This window comes from Palaemon carinicauda, chromosome 1 (assembly GCF_036898095.1).
Source record: "Palaemon carinicauda isolate YSFRI2023 chromosome 1, ASM3689809v2, whole genome shotgun sequence".
NCBI lineage: Eukaryota > Metazoa > Arthropoda > Malacostraca > Decapoda > Palaemonidae > Palaemon > Palaemon carinicauda.
In genome coordinates, this window is record NC_090725.1 from 70,281,280 (window position 1) to 70,294,796 (window position 13,517).

Here is a 13,517-nt window from a genome sequence, read left to right on the forward strand (position 1 = left end):
CATCGCCCACTGCTGTTGTTCCTGTTGTGCGCCCTGCGCGCCATCGGTCTCATGAACGCTCTAGATCTCCTGCCCGTCAGAGCGCACCTGCGCTTCTAGTTCCTGATTCGCGCTCAGGATTCCACGCGTCGCCCTTCTGTTCGCCAGCGATCTCCAGTTCGCCAGCGACCACTGACGCGTCAACGTTCGCCTGCGCGTCAACGATCGCCATCGATCTTCCACGCGTTTCAGGTCCCCTGGACACCATCTGTAGCGATCTAGCGCTTGCCTGCTGTGGACGATCTCCGGTAGCTGAGTCTTGCCGTAGATCTTCCTCCTGCTCGCCGGCGCTCACCTTTACTTCTGTCCTTCTGTGCGCCAGCTTTCTTCAATCGCCAGCGCACATCTGCGCTCCCTCTCCTGCCACGCACCAATGGGCGCCAACGGTTTTTCCTGACCGTCCAGGATCGCCTGATTGACAGCTCGCTTCAGCGCTCATCTTCCTGATGCATCTGCGCGCCTTCTGTTTAGCGCGATGCGCGCTAACCATCCCTAGTCTCTTACGCGTCGGCGATCGCCTACGCGCCCGCGCGATTCTTCGCCTGCGCGCTAGCGTTTTGTTAACGCACCACCGCTCGCCAACGGGCCGTCGCTTGCCAACACGCCGTCGCTTGCCGACGCGCCATCGCTTGCCAACGCACCTTCACTCGCCAACGCGCCTTCACTTGCCTACGGGCCATCGCTCGCCAAGACGCGCCATCGCTCGTCAACGCGCCATCGCCCGCCTACGCGCCATCGGTCTCCCGACCGCCTACGCTCGGCCGCGCGCCCACGTGCCTGCTCGGCCGTGGGCGCCACGTGCCTACGCGCATGCGCTCCAATGTTCACCCGCGCGCGAACCAACGGTATTCCGTCGCGCAGACCGACGGTGTTCCGTCGCGCGAGCCGACGGTGTTCCGTCGCGCAAACGCCGGCTCGATTCCTGCAGTATCCATCGCTCGACTACGGGTCATCGCTCGACTACGGGTCATCGCTCGACTACGGGTCATCGCTCGCCTACGGGTCATCGCTCGACTACGGGTCATCGCTCGCCTACGGGTCATCGCTCGCCTGTGAACTTTCGGATTCCGACCACCAGCTCTCGCCCTTCCTACCGCGCTCGCCCTCCTTCTGCGCTCCCTCGCTCACTTTTGTCTGCGCTCCTGCGTGCCCGCGCATGGGCGCTTCCACGTTCGGCGACACGCAAACCATTGATTTACCATCGCGCGAGCGTCAGGGTGATTGCGACCGCGATTCCCGTCGGGGTTTCGCAACATGGCCAGCCTGGCGAGTCTTCTGGAGCGTATTTCCAGAACACGGTCTTCACCCCGTAAATGCAGAGCATGGCACATGCAAGAGCAGGAAGAATCTTCAGGGGGGTCTGAGCAACATTCTTCTTTCCAGAACCTGGGTTAGCCCTTCCTCGTCATTCCCTGGAAGGGTCTTGCCAGGGAGCTTTCCGTTCGAGATTTCTCCATCGGGCAAGGGGTGAATGGTTTAGTCCTTCCTCTTCTCCATCTCGCGGAAGGGGCTTACCAGGTCCTTTCCCTCCTCGGTTGCGACCCGAGGTTTTGTACAAGGAAGCTCCAGGAAGATCATGGGTACTTTCCTCATCTCGGGCTCAAGCACCTTGGCGTTTCGTCGCCAAGTTTCGAACTTGCGGGCAAACTCGATGTTGGACCATCTAGATGCAGTGACCGAGGGCTTCCTCTCGGGTGTCTCATCCGTGGATGTCGACAAGCTCAAACACTCTTCCATCCTTGGGAAGAGCTTGTTTGTGCCCAAGGACAGAGACATGGACAGCGGTTGAGCGGAGGAAGTCGACTTCCGTTTTCACTCCTCCAAGGCGCTTTCTTCCAGACCCTGCCGGCCTCCAGCGCCTCTTCTTTCAGCCTCGTCGGCCTAAGTTATCGGACCGGCTATGGCAGCTAAGACAGGGTGTCCAATAGCAGTCCCCTCCTGTTAGGGACAGGTAGCACGGGAGGCTCTCCCGGGGGGGCATAATCCTAGAGGGAGCGGCAGAGTTCACAAACTTTAGGATTGGCAACCCCCCTTACAGGTCTCACGCTGGGAGGATGCCTAAGGTTACTCATCCGGATAACAGCTTTCCGATGCCGATTCCTGCACGATCTCCGTGATCAGCCAAGGATATCGCGTCTCGTTCTTACCATCTCTCTGTCTCTGTCAGCGAATTCAGTGTCACTGAACCTCTATGCCATGGGGTCGGCAAGAGTTTTGCCCGTTTGGGCAGAATGATCCATGCCTTAGGAGAAGGTCCTCCATAGGGTCGTCGACGGCTTCACCCCCCGGCTTCTTCAGTCGATCCTTTCTCGTAGGAAAGCATCTGAGATGGGAGTTCCGTCGTCGACCTCTCAGCTCTGATCAAGTTTGTCGAACAAACTTCGTCCAGCGTGGAACAGCAGAATCGATCAGACTGGTAACGAGGCGGCAGGACTCCTTAGGCCCTGGATCGGAAGGACGGATACTTCGTTTCCATTCCATCCATCTTCCAGGAAGCTCTTGGAATTCAACCTAGACTACAGGTGTTCCTGCTTAAGATGCGGTGTGGCGATCCCGCCGCGGCATCGCAGGTTTTTCCCCAGAGAACTCTCCCTGCTTTCCTCATGGCCGCCTCCTTCGCCTTTTGGAGGTCTGGTCAACTACGGTAGGCTCGGGTTCGACCTTCTTCAACGCCGGGACAAGCTTCCGGGTCCTTACCATGAGTAAGGGATCATGGTAATTTGCTAGGAGCCTTCTCTACTTCTGCCTCAACATCTGGAGTATCTAGCCATGATATTGAGTCAACGGCCTTACCACGTTGAAAACACCGCTTCTCGTCCGATCAGCGAAGTTAAGCAACGTTGGGTCTGGTCAGTACTTGGATGGGTGACCGCCTGGGGACGCCAGATGCTGTTGCCTCCTTCTCCGAGCCTTCCCTTCAGTTGACTGTGGCAAGGCTGAGGAGAGTCGCAGTACCTGTTCTCGGTCAAGCAGAGCTTTCAGCCCTACCTTGGAACGTTTCCTGGGTCTCTTTTCCTCATTGACCCGTCTAAAGTCCCGAACGGTCGCCTCAGGATAAGTTCCCTGTGAGGCGGCCCAAATTCCGGTGGTATCAAAGCAACGATTAACCGGACTTTCTGGCCCCTATGGGACCAGCGGAACGTTTAGACCTGCAATGGGTGTTGACCTATGGAACCTCTTGATGGGAGTAGATATTCTCGTCCTTTCCCCACATTTTGATGCTGTTCTCGGACTCGTCAAAGAAAAGGGGGGGGGGGGCATGTTCCGGTTCAGGCCTATGGTCAGGACCTGAAGGATACCTCTCCATCTTTCAGGCAGGCTTAGGGGCCGTAGTCTGGCCCCTCTACAGATCCTACAGTTCCTGCCGAATCGCTCCGTGCGCGACGACTTCATGGTACTGGCGTATTCCAGCCAGCAAGGGACGCATTTTCATACCTTCGCATCTTGCAGTAGAGATACTGAGATGATCCGAGGTCCTCTCAATACCACTATTGGCTCGCTCATTCCGGGCAGAGGAATGTTCTCTCCGACTATCTGAGCAGAGCCTCGCAGATAAAGAGTACCTGGGGGTCTTTGGCCTTTAGTAACCAGCAAGTCCTGGCCTGGGGGACCTGATCGCGACAGCCTGGAACTTCAAGCATCCGCTGTTCTTCCCCCCAGTCTCAGACCCCAAGACTCTTTGGCAAGATGCTTTCCGGTGATGTAGTATATCGGCTTGTGTATAAAAACCATATTTTCATATAGAATCTTGGCAACAAGTTTTATTATCATCTAAATACATCATCAAACAGGGAAAATTATGTTGCCAGTTTTTCTGTGTGGTCCCAGACTGATTTTCAGCATCAACAAATAATATCGTAAAAATTCCGCAAAAATAACATATTTTCAAATTATTTACAGTGTGTAACAATTTTAAATGGCCATAATTATCCAGTTTTGGAAAATATGTGATTGTATAAAAACCATATTTTCATATAGAATCTTGGCAACAAGTTTTATTATCATCTAAATACATCATCAAACAGGGAAAATTATGTTGCCAGTTTTTCTGTGTGGTCCCAGACTGATTTTCAGCATCAACAAATAATATCGTAAAAATTCCGCAAAAATAACATATTTTCAAATTATTTACAGTGTGTAACAATTTTAAATGGCCATAATTATCCAGTTTTGGAAAATATGTGATAAAGACTAATAGTGTGTGACTATTTTGTACTTATGGTATAAATGTTCACCAAAAGATTCTGCTTCTAGCAACTTAACAAGTAATTCTTATTGCAAAAGAAAAACACAAATGTTAATGATCCGCTGTTTCAAGTTACAGCCACAAATGTCCACGACGTCAGTCCTCTTCAATATCCTGGCCATCTGTGATAGGATTAGTGTTCTGGCATGTGTCATCTCCTGTACAGTTGCACAATTCAGTGCACACAAGATTATTTTGTCTGCAAGAGCATCTGCGCGAACACTTGCTGGCTGAATCGATGTTAGTGGATCCGCAGTTGCATCGAATGAGTTGAAGAACTGCTTCTGGAGCTGGTGCTTCCTTTGATAGCAGTGGCATCAGTTTGTCATGTTGCATTTGCCATCCGAGCATGAGAGGATTTGGTATGACTGGATTTAAGACCAGGTCTTGTGACCAAACACTTGCTTGAATATGTGCGCGTCGGATGTGCTCGAGCCAAGCTCCATGTGTAGGTGGTAACATGTCTACTCCTTGGTCAGATCTCAGCCTTTTGAAGAGGTACCACCTGAGATTCTTTGCCTTGGGGATATGGAGTTGCTTAGGACAGAAGAGTGAGCATAAGAATTCTTCACACCCTTCGACCACACTATCTGATGGTTCGGCTCCTTCTCCAAGCCCATTCAGTGCAGCAAGTACGGTTGAACTGGCATTAAGGAAAGCTTTGAAGCATCCTTTTTTTCCTTTGCCTTGTATATGCCCAGTTGTATCACATCCAGTCAGCGCATGCCATTTGATCAAAGCTGATGCTTTGTCGGAACCAAGCTTGTCATAGATGGGTTTCAGCTGGATGATGCGACGGCGTTCTCCGGTGCCCATGATCATTGCTGGTCGCGTACCAAGCATTGGCACCCTACGAAGAGCCAAGAGCAGAACATCAGTGTCCTGTGAGTATATGTGGACTTCAAATCCTGTTCCTGCTACTTCTACAGCGTGTAATATCATCAGAGTGTCAGCTTCTTCGTGGGAGCTTACACCTGTAGATACATGACATTCAGAGTTTGTCATAATGCTGCTGCGTGTCACGGTTACTAGGTTCTTGGTAGTACTCTGGTTGATGAGTTGTTGTGCCAGGTACAAAGTGAGTGAATCCTTTGTCTCATTGTTTGCAAGAAATGTACCTTTGTCTTTGATACAAGTTGCATCTTCTACAATGTAGGAATCGATTCCCTTGGACTTGCCTCTGCGGCTCTCCCGTGTGCCCTCCTTGAGTGAAGATACTATGGTGTAATTATCAAAGATGATCCTCACTTGGCCATAACCTCGAGCTTTTGAGTCAATCAACTTGACATATGATGTGCCTAAATCCTTGCAGTTTTTGACAGCCATCAACTCATGCAATACAGCCATGCCATCAACTACAAGACAGAAACCCTGGTTTTCATCGTTGGTGCCCTGAGCATTGGTTCCTGGGGTTGTATTGTCATCTGGCTCCAGAAGGTTCTCCAGCAGGTGGATTACCATGCTCTTGTCAGTGGTCGGGTGGATTACTCCATCTGGTTGCATCAGTAACCTGTTTATGTACACAAACTCGTGGGTGCCAATCACTTCCTCTAAGTTGATGTCATCCCTTGAGGATCGTGCTATCACCAGCATCCTAGCAAACAGTGATGATGTTGCTTTCAGTGTGATCACTTGGGAACCGGCTTTCAGTTTAATTTCCTTGGCAGTTGCTGACCAAGACAGCAGTTTAACCTTTGTCATCTTGGCCCACAGGTTTCCATTGCCAATCAGACGATCTTCAATGAAACTTCTGTATGCATCCATGCCAATCTGCTCTGTGGACAGAATGCTTTCTTTTATGTTGTCGGGAATGATCTCTTTCGACAGAAGCTTGAACATCCGACCTGTCGTTGCATCACTGGCGGGCCCAGTCTCAGTTCCTTTTGATCCACTAAAGATGTTGCATGGCGACAGTACCTTCTTCAGTTGTGTGATTGCCTGTTCCTGGCGACGAACTTTGGCCTGAGAGAGGCAGTGGTGCTGTTGTTGTATTGTAGTACTGTTGGACACTGCTGCCAGTTGTTCACTTTCAGAAGCAATGCGTGCCAACTCAGGACCAGTGAGACAGAACTTCAGCAAAGTCTTTGGGTTTGATGTTATTCCAGAGATTCCTCCTTGACCTTTGGTAGATTTATTTTGATGCTCCATTGCCTGGTCTACTGCAATACGAGTGAACGGGATAGTGTTGCTTGTATTCACTGTGAAGTCACCATTTACAAACTCTTGCCAAATCATTGGATCTGTGGTTTGTATCTCTTGCATTCGAGCTATGTATTCGGGTATGTTCTGCGCATAATCCAATCTATTGTATGCGAAGAAGTAGACACAGAGCTTTTCTAGTGCTGACAAGTAGAGAAACCAGTTACCCTCACGTGTAGCGCGTTGGAACTGCAGCAGAACCATCACCTGTTTCATGTACATACGCGCCCACTTGTACATTGGATCTTGGTCATGAGCGTCATCATAGTCACGAAGCTGCTTTTCAAGGTTCATGGACTCCAGCTTCATTGCAAATGTTTGGTGTGCTGTACGGACTTCAAAATTGGCCTTGCATGCGTCGGTCAATTCTTGTGCAGCTGAACGTAGTGAATCACACACTGTCGGGTGGTCATCCAAGAATGCACTAAACCATAGGTCAAAGAGAGCTTGGAGTGTTATTTGGTGAGCTTGAAGAGCCCTATTATGGTGGTTGCCACTGATGATCTGGGCAACAGTAACACTGCTGTATATGTCTGCTTCCTGCCATGCATCATCAATACCGCTCCCCTCAATCGTCCTGCCTAAGCACCTCAAGGAATACAACACTGTGTGGAACCCGCCAGGGCATAACACCCATTTGTCCTTGTACTGCGGATCCAGGTATGGGAGTTTTAGAGCTCGTTTATACAGGTCTATATCCATGGTTACCACCAGTTTGTTGTCTGGGCCAGTCACAAGCTCATTCAACCTATACAAGTTCTCCAGAGATGTAACTAAAGTGGACCATTCATGAGCAGGAGCTTTGATGATTGGAAGACCAAAGGCTTGATCAATTACTGCGGGAGCATCTGTAGCTAGTGGCACGTGGGTGAGAGAGTTGTAAGCAGACCAAACAGGCACAAACTGTCTTCTTGTTTAACCTGTCAGTTGTTGGTTGATCTTCGCGTTCATCATTGTCGCCTGGGGATACTTCTGAGCCAAGCTCCTGGACGCCAGGTCTATTAAAGAAGCGTGCCACCATCCACTGTATGTCACTGCTTTGTGATCTCATGTAATACTCGTCATACACCCCAATCTTGTAGCTGCTATAGTGTCGGCCATGTTTAGCTTCCACAAGTCTTTGTCACTGGCATCAACAATTTTTTTGATTGATTGTCCAATGTCTGCACTTCTACATATATGAAGCTCCTCTGGTGTGGATCCTGCCCTGGCGTGTTTTTTGGTGTGTTTGATTTCTTGGCAGTAGAAGCATAGTTCTCTGTTAAATGCACTCACGTGAGATCGTGTGAGCTTTCTATTGGTCGAATCAACACCTGCATCTCTGTCAGACGCAAGAGTGGCAGTTGATGACGTGGGTCGGCCCCCACCTTTCCTGTAAGACAACATACTAGGGTCGCTTGTTGTAAGTGCCTTTTCATAGCGCTTCTGGTCTCTCTGTGTGTCCCTTGTGTGTGACTTCACTATAGCATGTTCTGTGCCAAACAGCATGGTTGTCGTTCAGGATTTCTGCTGATAAACCGCGCATCCGTTGATTTAATAGAACGAAGTCTTGATTCCCATATTCAGCTCGGAGCTCGATAGTGTCAAGGAAGTTCTGATAACTTTCGCTTTTAGGACATGTCAGTGCTTCCAGCTCTTTTCCTTTGCTTTTAGTGTTCGTCCATTTTTCCCTTTGGCATTTTAGACATCGATTGAAGTCAATTGACGGTCTTTTTGTTGGTGGTTCTCCAGAAGTTACAGAGATGGACATCTTTGTTTATATTGTTCACAGTGATGGCGCACTTTTATTCACTCCTGTAAAGAAACAAATATTTGAAGATTAATTCAACATTTCTAAACAGGAATAACATTAAATCACAATTTATTCACTATATACCTACCTTTATAGTGCCACAATACCCCAAAAACTACAAAAATGTCATGCAGAAACATATCTAAACCTATATGAATGTAGGCGCTATTTTCCAATCTTGATCGAACTGCTCGATTTTAGTGACTTTAGTTTCTGTAGTAGAAAGTCATGTGGGACCAAATGAAAAAACTGGCAACATATTTTTCTATGTTCACAATACTACCTGGAACATTTTCAACACAGTTGCCAAGATTCTATATAAAAAAATAACAACATTAAATTTTCCAACACAACCGGATATACTAATGGTGGGACAACATCGACGCCTGCGTCTTCCCACCATTGTTGTCTGTTGAGAATGGGTCTCAACAAGGCCAGGTTGTCTGTCAACCTTTCGATGGCCCTGAGAGCTCCACTGTGACTATACGCGGAACGGTTTCCGGACCCTCTGCTTCCCCTGACGGAACTCCCGGGAGAGCTTCTCCCACGGCACAGGCTACTCAAACAACCACACTACAACATCTTTCACGAGCCGTTGCATCGCTTCGGCTTCACGCCTGGAGACACTACGCCGCCTCCTCAAGAAGAGACAACCCGCTACAGTCGCGGAGCGGAGGTCGCGTCACCTGCGATAGTCATCCGCAGGGGTCTACCAGGCGAAGTGGAGAGTCTTCTGTGGTTGGTGTCGTGGGAGAGATACCTCTTCCCTTGAGGCCTCTTCTCCAGCAATAACGGAGTTACAGGTATTGCTTTTCAGCGGGAGGAAACTCCTTTCCGCTCTCGGCAGTGAAGCCTGTCGCTTAGCCTTTCCCTGGCTTTCAGGCTGAAAGGAATAGACTTTTTCCTTCCCGCTGGACCTTTCTTCGCTCATGCGAAGCTGCGAACGTCCCTGCCCCCAGTCGGAGTGAGACCTCCTCCATGGAGCATGGTTCGGACTCTCTAGTCCCTTAAGTGATCTTCTCAAGAACCATTACGTCAGGCCTCTGATCGTATTCCGTCTTGGGGGACGGTGCTCCTGCTCACTCTGGCCTCGGCCAGTGTGTAAGCAATCTTCTTGGTCTCGTACGACTCCTCCCTTTCTAGAGAATAGGGGAAGGCAACATTCAGGTTCGCTCCTGAGTTGTTTGCTAGACTCAGAATTTTGGATTCCCGGCCCTTCGGTCCAACTCCTTCAAGATTTCGAGTCACCATTCTGTATCAGATGACCCAAACCTTCTCCTTGCCAGTAAAGGAATCGAGGGGTTATCTTTGAGAACAGCTGCAGTTTGTCCTCACGTGCAGCCGGGTTGGGAGCACAGGAAGGACACAGGGGAGAGTCACCAGTATACCTCTTCAGCTCGGACTCAAGGACATTCATCTCAACCTGAATCCAGACCCTCCCCCGTCACGTCGCCCTACAGCACGATGTCGGATACATCGCAACGTCCCTCGCCTTCGAGTGGAACTACTCTGTGACGCAGGTGCTACAAGCTGGAGTCTGGAAGCATCTAATGACCTTCGCAGCCCGCTTCCTGCAGGACGTGACCCACAGGAGTATCGATACGTTTCTATCGCTCTGTGGTGGCTACACAACAGCTGGTCTAACCTCAGGCTCCTTTTTGGACAGGTAGCAGAAGGTTGAGGGCATTGTTATCAGGTTTTAGTCTGAATGGACGAAAGAAGTATATCTGGCCCTTACTTCTTTCTTCATCGTCCCCTCTACTGGGGAAGCAGCATCCTGGTCTCTGCATAGCTGACCTCAAACCTCTGCAGGTAAACCATGCTTCCTTGTGTTCCGAGTATTGAGTCAATACTGTCGAGTCCCCCATACCCTGACGAGGTGGTATTGGGAACGTCCTAACCCAGAGTTCCTTCTGGAACTCCAGGTCAACTGCCTAGGACGGGTCACACTTCTTCCTTCACACACAAGCTTATGTAGGCCACACGTTTCCTTGCGGAGCAAGGAACTTGTGAGGTGCAGGGACTCCTTTTCTCGAGTGCGACTCACTCGGATTCTGAGTCCCCGGGTAAAGCCAAAGCCAGTATGGCTGGGGACTTTCCACTCTTCCTAAGGGGTAAGTCACCCAATGTAAATAGCGTGGTTTGTATTTCGGTTACGGAACAAATGAAAAATTCGGAGATAATTATGTATTTTTCCTAACCATACAAACCTTAGCTATTTACACATATTTGCCCGCCAGCCCTGTCCCCCAAGGCATGTCCTACCTCTAAGTGAAGTGAAGCAGTTCACCGGTGTGTGAGGGGGGGAGGGGTAGCTAGCTACCACTCCCTTACCCCCCTGCTAACTAGCGCGGGGGTAATACACACTCGTTAAATTCTAATGGCTCGCCATTTCAGCTACGCCGAAAGGTAAACCCAGTGTAAATAGCTAAGGTTTGTATGGTTAGGAAAAATACAAATTATCTCCGAATTTGTCATATTACTAATCAGTCACAATAGCGTTGGAAACGCTTGGCACACATGTCTGCACTTATGCTAGGTTCACCTTTGAATATGGAACAGTCAATGTGGGCACCCCAGTGCCCTAACACTTAGTCTGTAGAACAGTCCGTAACTACACACCCACCCCAGAATTAATCGTCCCAATCAATTTCACTGTTCCTCGCAGAGATAAACAGCAGGTTTAACGACACTACCCACTGCTACCACAGACCTCTTCAGTTGCTCCACTTGCTTCGCATAATGACGAAAGAAAACTCTAGAAGACTTCCAGCCAGTGTATGAGCGAAGATGTTCGAAATCCATACTATTGAAGAAATTTAAGGATGAGGCAACTTTCCTCGGATCGTGACCTGCGGGTGTACTGTCTGGATCCGCTCTGCGAATAAAATAGGTGATTTTCGCCCTTAGTTGTTTCAGCGATAAATTTGAGCTTGATGTTTCTCCCCTGAACAGTTGACCTCCCCTAAAGTCTGAAGTTCTACGAAGATAGACCTTTAGGCATTCCACTGGACATAGAGATGCATCTTCTTTCAGAGGGCAGATTCTCCAGGGACCCCACCTATTGGTGGGCAACTCATTCTTGGCGAGAAACGTAGGATCCGTAAACAGGTTCAGTTCTCCCCCATCCAAGAACTGAACACGACCTTCCTCTCTCGAAAGGGCTACTATTTCACTAACCCTGGCCCCCGACGCGAGTGCAAACAGGAAAATAACTTTTTGGGTCAAATCCTTTAAAGCACACTCCTCATTGTTCATCAGCGAAGCGAAATGAAGAACTTTATCCAGAGACCATGAAATGGGCTTCGGAGGTGCTGATGGTCTGAGCCTAGCACAGGCCTAAGGAATTTTGTTAAAAATGTTGTTAGAGAGGTCGACCTGGAAGGCATATAAAATGGGTCTTGTCAAAGCAGATTTACACGTTGATATTGTGTTGGCTGCTAACCCTTGACCATGGAGGTGGATGAAGAAAGATAAGCAGAAGTCTGTCGATATCTTTTGTGGATTCTTCGCCTTGACAAAGGCCACCCATTTTCTCCATGATGACTCATATTGTCTTCTGGTGGATTTGCACTTATATTCCTCTAGAAAGTCTATACTGTTTTTCGAGATCCTGAAACGTTTTCTCACTGCTAGGGAGAGAAAATCATGAGCTGCAGGTTCCGGGTTTTCAGTGATGAAGCGCAGACAGTCGTCTTCTGAACTCGCTGGGTCAAAACTGGATCTGGTAGCGGTAGACACTTCAGCCGTAGTTCTAATGCCAGAGGGAACCATACGCTGTTCGGCCACTTGTGAGCCACTATTGCCGCTACTCCCTTGAAAGATCTCAGTTTGTTGAGGACCCTCAATAGAAGGTTGTGAGGAGGGAACAGGTAAATCCTGGACCATCTGTTCCAGTCGAGGGACATCGCGTCCACTGCTTCCGCTAAGGGATCCTCGTACGGGGACACGTAAAGGGGTAACTTCTTGTTGTCTTTCGTCGCAAAGAGGTCTATTATTATTATTATTATTACTATCCAAGCTACAACCCTAATTGGAAAAACAAGATGCTATAAGCCCAGGGGCTCCAATAGGGAAAAATAGCCCAGTGAGGAAAGGAAATAAGGAAATAAATAACTGAAGAGAACAAATTAACAATAAATCATTCTAAAAAAAGGAATGTCAAAAGAGATATGTCGTATATAAACTATTAACAACGTCAAAAACAAATATGTCATATATAAACTATAAAAAGACTCATGTCCGCCTGGTCAACAAAAAAGATTTGCTCCAACTTTGAACTTTTTAAGTTCTACTGATTCAACAACCCGATTAGGAAGATCATTCCACAACTTGGTAACAGCTGGAATAAAACTTCTAGAGTACTGTGTAGTATTGAGCCTCATGATGGAGAAAGCCTGGCTATTAGAATTAACTGCCTGCCTAGTATTACGAACAAGATAGAATTGTCCAGGGAGATCTGAATGTAAAGGATGGTCAGAGTTATGAAAAATCTTATGCAACATGCATAATGAACTAATTGAACGACGGTGCCAAAGATTAATATCTAGATCAGGAATAAGAAATTTAATAGACCGTAAGTTTCTGTCCAACAAATTAAGATGAGAATCAGCAGCTGAAGACCAGACAGGAGAACAATACTCAAAACAAGGTAGAATAAAAGAATTAAAACACTTCTTCAGAATAGATTGATCACCGAATATCTTAAAAGACTTTCTCAATAAGCCAATTTTTTGTGCAATTGAAGAAGACACCGACCTTATATGTTTCTCAAAAGTAAATTTGCTGTCGAGAATCACACCTAAAATTTTGAAAGAGTCATACAAATTTAAAGAAACATTATCAATACTGAGATCCGGATGTTGAGGAGCCACCATCCTTGACCTACTTACAATCATACTGTACTTTGAGTTTTGTTAGGATTCAACTTCATACCCCATAATTTGCACCATGCACTAATTTTAGCTAAATCTCTATTAAGGGATTCACCAACTCCAGATCTACATTCAGGGAATGGAATTGATGCAAAGAGAGTAGCATCATCTGCATATGCAACAAGCTTATTTTCTAGGCCAAACCACATGTCATGTGTATATAGTATGGAAAGTAATGGGCCAAGAACACTACCCTGCAGTTCCGGGACTTGACTCAAGATGGAGAACGATTCTGCGTCTAGGGACCATTCCGACTCTATCGGTGTGAACCTGGATAGAGCGTCCACTGTCACGTTGCGGACTCCTT

The 13,517-nt window shown here is 48.1% G+C and overlaps 1 protein-coding gene, 1 long non-coding RNA gene and 1 other non-coding gene across 6 annotated transcripts in view; 2 read left to right on the forward strand and 1 right to left on the reverse strand.

Annotated features, from left to right (window-relative positions):
- LOC137648848 (uncharacterized) overlaps positions 1 to 13,517 on the reverse strand; it is an 82,590-nt gene that overhangs the window by 13,658 nt on the left and 55,415 nt on the right. The gene's annotated exons all lie outside the window — the stretch shown is intronic.
- LOC137648870 (uncharacterized) overlaps positions 1 to 13,517 on the forward strand; it is a 215,145-nt gene that overhangs the window by 6,862 nt on the left and 194,766 nt on the right. The gene's annotated exons all lie outside the window — the stretch shown is intronic.
- LOC137659006 (5S ribosomal RNA) lies at positions 2,819 to 2,937 on the forward strand. The gene has a single exon (XR_011047451.1). It is a non-coding gene; the product is annotated as a 5S ribosomal RNA (ribosomal RNA).